This window comes from Siphateles boraxobius, unplaced genomic scaffold, assembly GCF_051911475.1.
Source record: "Siphateles boraxobius isolate OS27281-9 unplaced genomic scaffold, OSU_SipBor_1 22, whole genome shotgun sequence".
Lineage (NCBI taxonomy): Eukaryota > Metazoa > Chordata > Actinopteri > Cypriniformes > Leuciscidae > Siphateles > Siphateles boraxobius.
In genome coordinates, this window is record NW_027508833.1 from 16,949,332 (window position 1) to 16,962,176 (window position 12,845).

The window sequence follows — 12,845 nt, forward strand, 5'->3', positions numbered from 1 at the left end:
TCAATTATAAGATCCCTCAGAGTTTTCCAGTCACACGCACATCCAACAATAAAGAAAAATTCAACCTCAATGTAAAAACATTATTCTTTTAAGTAGTAAATAAAACAGAATATTGAAGTACAAGAAAATTCTACTTCTGTCTTTCTACTTTCAAATTTCATGTTTGTTTCAATTATTTGAAACGTTTATTTGTAATTATTTGTGAAATTTATAATTAGCTAAAAACAGTTTCAAAGTTAAATCCTGCAGAAAATGTTTTTCAGTGCCAATATAAAGAGCTCCAAGCGTCTATATTTTCACAAAGACCAGTAAGTGCAGCCTGTTCTGTTTGCTAAAATAACAAAAAATCCTTTTCCTAATAATATCCTGCGACTCCTCCATTCCCATAAGCCCCGTAGCCCTCGCCACAACCTCTCTCCTTTTCTGGCAGGGTTGCAATTTCACATTGCAGGGCACCGAGGTTGTTTCACCTCTAGGGACGGAGCAAAAGCCGTATCAGCAAGTGCCATCAGCATTGTGTGTGAAATGTCTGAAGCTCAGTGGGCCACGGGTCTGTGAACCAGCAGCCCCACCAAATGCTCCCGCTCCAGGGTTTGTTTAAGGCCCCGAGGGGGTCCGCACATGTGAACAGTCCGTACAGGCTACAGTTCAAGACTACATGGATGTCAGGATTGAGACAGGTGCACAGCCTTTAGCACTGTATAAACGACTCGGTTTACTTTATTCAAAATTACAGCTGAATCAAATATATAACCAGGTAACTCCAACCTGAAATGATCGTAAGAAACCACAAGACTAGGGCAACAACATACTTTGGATAGACCTGGATAGTTCACACCTTACTGAGGACAGAAGGTAATTTCGATGAAAGACCCCGGAGAGGGCACTCCCACCACAGTAAAGCAAATATATCTAAACTCTTAAAAACATTTATTAACTTTTGGTTTACTTCAGTAGGAATGAGGCCTTTTTAACAGTCGTACTGCGACATTTCAAATGATACCAAACATGTATAGCGTTGTACAATAATTGTTCACATTTAACCATATAGCTTTTTGGGTGAATTTCAGATGATCTCAACACGTGGAGAGAAGAGATGGGAGAAGAGGGGTTGAAGGGATAAGACAACAGACACCGAGGAGTGATATCAATGTGATTGGGTCTCGGATGGGGATGCTAATTTTGCAAGAGAAAGTTCAAATGATAATTTCCACAAACGTCCTTTTTATTTCTCCGAGAGTAGCCCTTCTCTAAACCAGACGGCTCGGCACCTTCTAGTTCCGTCGAATGACGACGAATGGGGTTTTGCTTAGAAAGCCTATCAACTTCGAGTATTACAAAACGAGCCAATGGCAAAGAAATGCCATGGGTCTTCGGAATTTGCATAGCGTATCTCCGCCCCACCTTGTGGGTATAAAAGGAGGACGCCGGCAACATGCAGATATGTTTTCGCTTCGGAGCCAAGTTAATTCTTCACTCCTTAAGCCATCTCTGAACTGTCAGCTTCTTACAGACGAGAGAGATTCTCTGGTGTAGGTGTGACGGTGATCTCCCGGCGAGTGCACGCTTCCTGCTTATCTGTGCAGTGGTTTGCCAGTGAGTGTGTTTCTCCCCGGGCGCTTCAACACTTTCAGAGTTTCTTTTCTCTCACAAAAGAGCTCGCATGTGGCACGTCTTTTTAAAGACGGCTCGCCCGTGCATTCCTGGTGGCGGTTGACTCATTTCCGATTTTGATGGGCACATTCTCTGCTCTGGGTGCTTGGGCTTGATCACGCTAGAGCAGCGTTTGTGGATGACGCACGTTCTCCCCGCGGGAACGTTACCATCACGTCATTACGGTCGAGACTCAATGATCTCGTTTGAGAGAGAGTCCCCTCATCCACACCCCGATCTAACACTCTCCACGTGAGGTGCTACTTCGGCTGGTGGCCAGGGTGACCTGAGGGTGTTGGTGTGGAACAAGGTGCCGACTATCTGTCCGTGCCCCATGCCCCCCTCTTCATTGACGCAACCCATGAACGATCAAGTGACGCCCGCGGGCCCGTCCTCGGACCCCCCGCGGGTTTCCTTGACGTTCCAGAATCGGAACTGTTGTCCATCGCAGCATCACAGGGCGGGCAAGAATCTTCAGGAAGTGAAGATTTGACAGTGCTGCCACTTTCGGGTGTGCATATGGCATTTGTCGAGTCAGATCCTGAGATGACGGCCATGCTTTCCCGGGCCGCTGCGAGCATCGGACTAGGGTGGAACCCTCCACCCTGTCCTGAGCGCTCGCTGCTGTACGATTGGTTTTGGGGTGGCCGCTGACTCTCGTCGCCGTCTAACCCCAATACCTTTCTTCCCGGATGTGCATCAGGAGATCTCGAAATCCTCGAAGGCCCCCATGTCTTCCAGCGATCCCTCGTTGATCTCCTCCGCCCTTCCTTCCCATGGCCGCTGCTCATGGGTACCCTGGGGTCCCCTGATTGAACGCTCTGTTGTGATACTAAAATAACTGTGTCCTCAGAGTGCTTCTTCTCGGCGCGATCCTAAGCACCCGTCCGAAGCCTGTAGTTTTTCGTCTACAGTTGTGGCGAAATCCTATAGCGCCCAGGACAGGCAGCCGCCTCAGTGCATGCCATGGCCATTCTGCTGGTCTTCCTGGCCCAGATGTTCATGGACATGCAGGAGGGAGGACTGACCCAGGGCTCTTCATTGAGCTGCGCGCCGCCACTGATCTTGCTCCCTGAGCGACGAAAGTGGCCGCATGTGCCGCTCTCATCCGCCTCTGTCGCCAGCCCCCTGGCAGAGCAGACCCCCGTGGAACGTTCATCCTTCCCTGGTCTCCTCTGTCAGGGCGCGGTTAATGACTGTGCCCCCACACCGGGCTGCTATGACGTCCACGTCTGGGTCAGTCATTCCGCCCTGCTGCATCTCCGGTGGGAAGTCTGTGGTTCGTATGACCCCACTGGTACAGTTCTTGGGAGCCTGGCTAGAGCTCCCCCTCCTGTCCCGCTGGGTCGTGCGGACGATCAGGCTCGGCTACGCGATTCAGTTCGCGCGGTCTCCTCCCCGCTTCAGGGGAGTCCGCTCCACTTTGGTCGGTGGCAACGCCCCTATCATGAGAGCAGAGATCGCTACCCTGCTGGCGAAGGGTGCGATCGAGACCGTCCCTCCGGCCGAGATGATGACCGGCTTCTACAGCCCATACTTCATTGTCCCAAAGAAAACCGGTGGGTTACGGCCAATCCTGGACCTGCGTGTGCTGAACCGTTCCCTTCACAGGCTGCCGTTCAAGATGCTCACTGCCAAACGCATTTTCGAATGTGTGCAGCCCCAGGATTGGTTTGCAGCAATCGATCTGAAAGACGCCTACTTCCATGTCTCCATTCTCCCTCGACACAGACCGTTCCTACGGTTTGCCTTCGAGGGGAAGGCATACCAGTACGCGGTTCTCCCTTTCGGGCTAGCCCTGTCTCCTTGCGTCTTCACGAAGGTCGTCGAGGCAGCCCTTGTTCCCCCTCGGGAACACGGGGTTCGCATCCTGAACTATATCGACGACTGGCTGATCCTAGCTCACTCTCGAGACCAGGTTTGTGAACACAGGGACCTAGTGCTCCAGCACTTTTCTCGGTATGGATATCGACTCGGTCGCCATGTCTGCGGAGCTTACGAGCGAGGGCGCGCAGTCACTGCTGACTTGCCTGAGACAGTTCGAGGGCAAGAGTGCGGTTCCACTGAAACTTTTTCAGAGGCTCCTGGGGCATCTGCAGCCGCGGCAACGCTGCTCGGATTGCTTCATATGAGACCGCTTCAGCTTTGGCTTCGCGACCGAGTCCCGAGGTGGGCATGGCAACCCGGCACCCTCCGAGTAACAGTTACTCCGACCTGCCGTCAGACCTTCACCCCGTGGTCGAACCTCAGTTTCTACGGGCCGTAGTGCCCCTGGAACGAGCTTCACGGCGTGTTGTTGTAACGACAGATGCCTCCTCCACGGGCTGGGGTGCCATGTGCAATGGACGTGCTGCGGCGGGCTCCTGGACAGGACCCCGACGCCTCTGGCATGTTAATTGACTCGATTTGCTGGCCGTACATCTTGCTTTGCGCCACTTCCGGGCCGTGCTCAAGAACCAACACGTACTAGTCCGTTCAGACAACACCGCCACTGTAGCGTACATCAACCATCAAGGTGGTCTACGCTCCCGCCGTATGTCGCAACTCGCCCGCCACCTCATCATATGGAGTCAGAAGCATCTGAGGTGGCTTCATGCCATTTATATCCCCGGAGCCCTGAACTGTGCAGCCGACGAGCTCTCACTGCTTCAGCCCCTCCCGGGAGATTGGCGACTCCATCCCCAGTCGGTTCAGCTGATTTGGGACCAGTTCGGGGACGCACAGATAGATCTGTTTGCCTCTCACGACTCGACCCATTGCGACCTGTATTATTCCCTTACCGAGGGCACGCTCGGCACAGATGCACTGGCGCACAGCTGGCCGCGGGGCCGCAAATATGCGTTTCCCCCAGTGAGCCTTCTTGCGCAGACCCTGCGCAAGGTCAGGGAGGACGAGGAGTTCCTCCGAACTAGTTTACTGGTTTACTGGTTTTACTGGTTCTCCGAACTAGTACTCCTCGCGACAGCACCTCCTTGGCCGATTCCCCTGAAGAAGGACCTCCTTTCTCAGGGACAGGGCACCGTATGGCACCCTCGTCCCGATCTTTGGAATCTCCACGTGTGGCTCCTGGACGGGACGAGGCAGGTTTGAGTACCCTATCACCAGCGGTGGCGGCTACCATCACTTCCGCTAGAGCGTCGTCCACTAGACACGTCCATGCGTTGAAGTGGAACCTCTTAATCAACTGGTGCTCTTCTCACCGAGAAGACCCCCGGAGATGTTGGATTAGTGTCGTGCTTTCCTTCCTTCAAGATGGGTTGGAGCGAAGGCTGTCTCCCTCCACCCCGAAAGTCTATGGTGTCGCTATTGCCGCACACCATGACCCGGTCGAAGGTAAGTCCGTTGGGAAGCACGACCTGATCGTCAGGTTCCTGAGAGGAGCGAGGAGACTGAATCCTCCCCGCCCTCCTCTCTTTCCCTCTTGGGACCTCTCAGTGGTTCTAACTGCCCTGCAGAGTGCTCCCTTTGAGTCTTTGCAATCAGTGGAGCTTAAGTTCCTGTCTATGAAGACAGCGCTCCTGGTTGCATTGGCCTCCATCAAGAGGGTAGGGGACCTGCACGCATTCTCCGTTGACGAAGCGTGCCTGGAATTCGGGCCGGCTCACTCTCACGTGTTCCTGAGACCCCGGCTCGGATATGTGCCCAAGGTTCCTACCAGTCCCTTCCGGGACCAGGAGGTGAACCTGCAAGCGCTGCCCCTGGAGGAGGCAGACCCAGCCTTGGCACTGCTCTGTCCAGTACGCGCTCTCCGCGCCTATGTAAACAGGACGCAGTGTTTCAGGACCTCAGACCCACTCTTTGTCTGTTATGGTGGGAAGCTGAAGGGAAAGGCTTTCTCCAAGCAAAGGTTGTCTCACTGGATAGTGGACGCCATTGCCTTGGCATACCAGCAGCAAGGTCGACCGTACCCCCTTGGTGTGACTGCCCACTCCACCCGGAGTGTGGCGTCCTCTTGGGCTCTAGCGCATGGCGCCTCGCTAAAAGACATCGGTAGAGCTGCAGGCTGGGCGACACCTAACACATTCGCCAGATTCTACAATCTCCGAGTGGAGCCAGTGTCCTCTCATGTACTCGCTTCAACCAGCTAGTACTGGACCCGCTCAGGTGTCTTCGCTTGCTCGCCATTCCACTCCACGGACTGGATACGTGCAATATTCTCCTCAGGTGAGCTTCTCCGAAAGCCTGAGTTCCTCCAGCACTCCTGACGTCGGCGCCAGTGTCTATTGCCTGCACGTCGGCTAGGTGCCTCCCGTGTGCATGGTCCCTCCTCTGAGCGACCCCCACATGTGTATTTCCACTGTAAGCCTCTCTGAGCATGTGTCTTTCCCTTGGCAAGCCACCTTGCCTCCACTGGGGTTGAAATATTCCACCTGCGGCTGGACACCCCAGTGTTCTCCATATGCATCCTTCAGGTCATATGTGTATTCTCTAAGTCCCCCCCGTTGGGCTGGCAATATTTTGCATATTTCCTCTAAACTATGGGATATGCTCCCCAGTGTACCTTGGTATTCCTGTGCTAGATAGGAGTCCTTCGTCCGTGCCAATCTCACAACAAGGATCTCAGATTTACACAGGGCACTGGAAGACAGCCGAGAAGGTGGCGTGATTAGACTGGTAACCCCATTCGTCGTCAACCGACGTAACTCGGAGTGACAACGAAAGGTTACGTATGTAACCCTCGTTCCCTGAGTAGGGAACGGAGACGTTACGTCTGCCTGCCACTTTCCGCTGTACCGCGGGGATCCCTGAGCTCAGTCTTGGCTCCTCAGCGAAGAAACATATCTGCATGTTGCCAGCGTCCTCCTTTTATACCCACGAGGTGGGGCGGAGATACGCTATGCAAATTCCGCAGACCCATGGCATTTCTTTGCCATTGACTCGTTTTGTAATACTCGAAGTTGATAGGCTTTCTAAGCGAAACCCCATTCGTCGTCATCCGACGTAACATCTCCGTTCCCTACTCAGGGAACGAGGGTTATATACGTAAACCAAGACGTTTTCCAGTCTTACAGTTTAAGTAAATTATGGGATAATTTTCATATTTTGAACTAACCCTTTAACTCAAACATCAAACACAACTCTTTTACAGATGCTTGTAAAGGCATGACTCAACAGGTAAAGTAGAAACCCCATTATCGGCAAACCAATAGCAGTCAATGAACAATAAACTGGATTAGGAGAATGTATTTTACCATGAAAATATCTTACATACTTCACATTTAAACTGGCCCAGTTTTAAAATGCACATACTGTTTACTTGGGAGCACGGAAAAGTATCTTGTGCTCTATAAATGATGGATGAGAATGGAGGGCTGAAGTCTCCATTACTGTCCCTTAAATAGAGGAACACAGAAGCTTTTCCTCGGGAGCACAAGATGAGCAGCTCCTGTCACGCTCCGGCATGAACACCTCTCTGATCACAGTCACAGTGATGAGCAGTGAATGGAGGTGAGAGCTGGAGGTGTAAGAACGCTGTTAAAAACGGAAAACGCCATCATGTCTGCTTCAATGTTACAACAACACTATCTAAAGCACATACTGAGATATAATATAACTAACAGACATTTTTGTGCATTAAAGGAATAATTCTTTCATATACTCTTATCTCATTTCAAATCCATAAGACTTTTTTCAGTGTAACAAAAGGAGAGACTCAGCAGTGTATTTATTAGGCTTGGGTATCGTTTGAATCTTAAGGGGTCGTGTTATTATTTTTCACTTTTTCCACTTTAGTTAGTGTGTAATGCTGCTTGTTTGAGCATAAAAAAAGATCTACAAGGTTACAAAGCTCAAAGTCCACTCCAAAGGGAGATATTTTATTTAACAGAATCCCCTTTCAAGTAATTACAACGAACAGCTCGTTTGGACTACAACTACACGATTTTTCCGGGCTTTGTGAAGTCATAATGTTCCTCATTTAAATAATCCCCGCCCGCGGAATATGCAGAAAAGCGGATGAGGCCTGGATGAGCTGCTGCTATTTCAAAGAGACTGTTTTTTCCGCAACTCATTTGTTTGACCTTCCTAAGGCTGACAAACTTCTAGTGGTTACAATTTTTTTAAACACTGTTCCTGATCATTATAATCCCAACATTTATCTTTGTGCTGCACATTTTATGGAGGACAGCTTCCAGCATCACAATGCAAGCTATGCTTCTCCTGAAATGGTGCAGTTTCCACTTTGTTGGGACATTCTGTTGTTTGTGGATCACAACTTATAAGTATGTCTTATTTTTTGTGGTTGCGTTTTCTATTAACAATTCCAATTATAAGTTTTATGTTGTTGCTACGCTCGCCTGCTAGCCAACATTAGTGTTGATATAGTGTTTACTGTAGCTTTTGTAAGCTTTCACTTTTGTAAGGCTGTTCACAGCCCCTTAAGAAAATTAACCATTGTTTTATGATCGATTAATGTTTGAAAATACCATAGTTTTCAAACAAATATCATGATTATATGGTGTAACATCTAGGGTTGCCACCTGTCCCGGTTTTACCGGGATTGTCCTTCTTTTTAATAACCTGACCCGGGAAATTTATCCACTCTCCGAAAGGCTACATGAATACAGAAATCCCAAGTCTCCCGGAAGTTCCGGGAGTCTCCCGCATATTGATAGCAGCTCCCTTATGCCATCAAAACTAGACTAACATAAATTTCAAACATTATTAAAGAGAAGTAAACCTTCAAAAATACAATAGGAACAAATAAGCAAATTAGCAATAGCACAAATATAGACCACTAAACAAAACTGAAAATAACTATATAATGGATCTGGATATTTCGAGTAGTTTTGTAATTATTCTCCATCTTATGTGCATGATATTATGTATTAATGCATCTGTTACTGAATCACAAATTCATGTAACGTTAAATCGAGTTAAGGGTTACTACAAAGAAAGCCAAACTAAATTCTAAATGGTAACTTAACTTTAACCAAGCAAAGAATTCGCAGTAATAATCGGAGTTCAGAGAGCATTCATTAGCAGGCGAAATGCCTCAACCGTTGAGAGCTCTGTCTGCAAAACACGATTCGCGCTCAGTAAAAAAATACCGTCAAAAATACCTTGTGAAAAGACGATTTTACAGGTTGGGAGTAACATAATAGAATAACAGCAAAGAAATAAACTTACCTTGAACAGTGTCCTACTTTAAAACAGGCTAGAGGAGTGTTGCGAAACAATTTTGTTCTTTGAATGCTATCTGTTCGAAAATAGACTGCATTGAAGATGCCGCGCCGCCACGTGCTATTTTTTTACAATCCAAGACTGTTTTTTCCAGGAACAAACGGGTTTACACATAAATGCTGTAAATTTACCGCAAGTAATTAATTTATGGAAAATAGACTGTAAATTTACAGGGTTAAACTGTTTATTGGAAATTGAAATTATTGTATTTTTACAGCAATTTTTAACAGTGTAGTAATTTAAATGTTGTGGTACAGGGTCCTGTGAAGGCCTCATCGACACGACAGCCATCGGCACTGATCCCCAACAAACTCATCTCCATACCGGAGTGATGACTTCGACTTCCAACCAGATAAATATTGATAAATATTCTGAATGTTCTGATCCAATCTGACTTCTGACCTGTAATGCTGCCTGAATCATAATCATACACTGTTAGTTCGTTGGCCAGAGGAGGACTGGCCCCTGACTGAGCCTGGTTTCTCCCAAGGTTTTTTTCTCCATTCTGTCACCTGATGGAGTTTTGGTTCCTTGCCACTGTTGCCTTGGCTTTTGGCTTGCTTAGTTGGGGACATTTAATATTCAACAACATTATTGATCTGCCTTACGTAAGGTGGACGATGATGCAATTTTCTTCTAGAAACAAATTTTGTTGTATTATTTTCATGTTATCACTGTGAAGCTGCTTTGATACAATCTGTATTTTAAAAAACGGTATATAAATAAAGGTGACTTGACTTGTTGACATAGCAACATCAACACCTTAGCAACCAACCAGAACACCATAGCAGTCTGTGTCTGTATTTCTGACTGTCTGTTTGTCTGATTGCCCAGACTGTATGGCCTTCAAACCCTAAAAACTTCAAGCTATTTTTAAACTACTTCCAACTTTCTGTTCAACAATTTATCTATTAATGTTGATGATAATGTTTTGGAATTGGTAAAATGTGATCATAATCTCAACCTGTCTAATACGTATGCACTTAATATAGATTTCCACCAACTGCCTACGTCAATGAATAAGGCACATTTCTGTTTTCAAATATAAGAATTGATATTTAAATGGGTGGTTGATTATGATTTCCCTTTTCTAACTTAAGTTAGTGTGTAATGTTGCTGTTTGAGCATAAACAACATCTGCAAAGATACGACACTCAAAGTTCAAAGCAAAGGGAAATATTTTATTTTAAAGAAATAGATTTTTAAGGACTACAACAAACGGCTGGTGGGGACTACACGACATTCCTCCTGGGTTAGTGACATCACAAACCCTAAAATGTACATAAACCCCTCCCCCAGAACACGATTTATAGATTAATCAAGACAGAATATGCTAATCAATGACTAGAAGATAACTACACATAAGCTACATAAATTCATGAACTAACCATTCAGAAATGTTGTCTACATGTCACTTCTTCTTGAGTCTCTCCATCTTCCTGACTCCGGTTTGAGCATAAAAGGCTAAACGTTTTTGAAAATTTCAGTGCATGTCTGTGTGAGGTAAAAGGACACAAGTTTTTGTAGCTCCGCCCTCTGTGCTGGGAGCAGCAGCTCATTTGCACTTAAAGGTACAAACACAAAAACGTTGCGTTTTTGCACACCCTCAAAAAGTGACAACTTTAACCCCCTGGGGTCGGCGGTCACATGGGCGTGACCAGCTCACTTTTTTTCTTATCAGTGCAAAAGAGACTCAAAATACTCTGTTGATTTTGATCTTACATATAAGTGTTATACATCATTCAAAACGGTTAAATGTCTTCTTTTATTTGTGTACACTCAAAATAAAAACAAAATGTTGTGTTTTTCGTAAAATAAAGAAAATAAACATGATGCGCGTTCTGCCATCTCTCTCAATGTGAAGTTCATTCTGAAACGCGTCCGAAAATTAACTGTAATCCCGCGAATACTTGTCATACAGGCACGAGTGTTTTTCCTTAATGAAGCTTAAACTCTCTTCTTTTAAATGAATTAATTTATATAAAAAACAAATATTCTCAGTTTATGTAATCTGTATGAAAAGAGAGAGATGTCAGTCTTTTTCTTTTCAGCTCATTATACTTGATTACGTGTTAATATGCCACGCCCACGGAGAGTGCGCTATTCAAACGCAAATGATCTGAGGCAAGCCTTGCAAACATACCAATGCCCACTCTGGATTATAAAACACATCATGTTTAATAAGAATCTGTGGAAGACTGAGGTCCAAAAATGTTTGTCCAATCACTGAATTCAGTCACACATCATCAGCGCGTTCTGTAAGACTATGCCGATTTGTAGACAGACAGTCACCAGTCGCTGTAAACAAACAGCAGCCGCATTTTACAGTTTCTCCTGAATCAAAACAACGAGCTTATGCTGCTTTCAGCAACCATAATTACGAGATGGCAACCGTGATGTTCTGCCCAGAGCTGTTCACGTCCTCAGATTGAGATTTATGCGTTTCTATGTAAACACTGAAATGATACTGCAGCAGTCAGGTGATACAAGTCAGTGCTCTGTAAGTTTCCGTTCATTATTATTGTCAATGGTATGTGCTTTGAGACATGAGGTAATTTAACACTGTCTCTCGTCTTGTGAGGGTTCGCAGACTCTGCTGTGTTTTGAACGAGGCATGGCTTTAGAGAAAACTGTGAAGGGAGGGTGAGATCTCATGCTTTCAAAGCTAACTTGCAATCACTTGCCTCTCCAAAATTGCCTACCTTACCTTTAATGTCAGCATACATCTGTGTGCATCTGAAATGCTAGTTAAATTGTATTGGCATATAAAACATGTATTCTAATAGCCACCTCTGTAGCATTAGCATTAAAAAAATCCTTAAATCTAGATCACTAGTCTTATATGCAATGCTAACAGAAATATGATGCTGGTATAGATATACAGTGTTATTTTCTTTTTTTTCTTGAACTGAATTTATAAATTATCTCACTATGATTTTAAACATGGTCTGGTGCAGTACATGCCACACATAATCCCTCTGCATGAACATGCACAATATATTCAGAAAGCATCATCATAATAGCCCTAGGCTAGTCTTAGGGGAGGAAAGGAAGTGGAGTAGAAAACAGAATAGCGAACAATCATGACCTAATGTCCACGTCCTCAACAGTCTTCACAGCGCACCGCATTGCAGACACAGTAGAAGAGATTTGGCATCCTGCAGACATCAGCTGCTTTTCATTTCAGGAACTCATGGGTAATTTTAGCACAGGCTTGCATGATTCGTCCAAGCTGATGTATGTTTGTTTTCACTATCTCAAGCTGTAATTGGTTACAAACAAGTGAGGACAGGGCACAGCGGGAGGCAGAATTAGTCGGGGGTGTTGTGCACTCACACTCATAAGGGAAAATTGGAGAGAACGGAGACCTGTAAGACCTCTCAGACTCCAGAGAGTCCTACCAGAGAACAGAAGTGTGACTAAACTGAAAACACACCAATTATTCTCAGCAGGGCGCTGAAAACTCAGATAGGATTAAAGGATCTCAGAGTAACCAAAACACAAACCACGCAATTGCGACTTTATATCAAGCAATTCTGACTTTATATCTCGCAATTCTGACTCTATAACACGCAATTCTGACTTTATATCTCGCAATTCTGACTGTATAACACGCAATTGCGACCTTATATCACCCAATTCTGACTTTATATCTCGCAATTCTGACGTTATAACACGCAATTGCGACTTTATTTCACACAATTCTGACTTTAAATCTCGCAATTCTGAGAAATAAAGTCAGAATTGCGAGATGTAAACTCGCAATTGTGAGAAAAAAAGACACAATTATTATTATTATTTATTTATTTATTTAGTGCCGAAAACAAGCTTCCATAGCTAAGAGCGACGTTTACAAACCTCACTCACTCACCGTGATACAAACCAAACAGTGAGTAATTTGAACCATCACAACCCTAGTAAATGCTGAGCGCTTTCCTCTCAATGACAAAATAAACACACAACAAAAAAGACAGCAGTGAGAAAACAGCAGATAAGAAAGCATCTGATCA

At 45.8% G+C, this 12,845-nt stretch overlaps 1 protein-coding gene across 1 annotated transcript in view; it reads right to left on the reverse strand.

Moving 5' to 3' along the window:
* The window catches only part of sash1b (SAM and SH3 domain containing 1b), a 159,929-nt gene that overhangs the window by 83,609 nt on the left and 63,475 nt on the right, over positions 1-12,845 (reverse strand). The window lies entirely within an intron of this gene.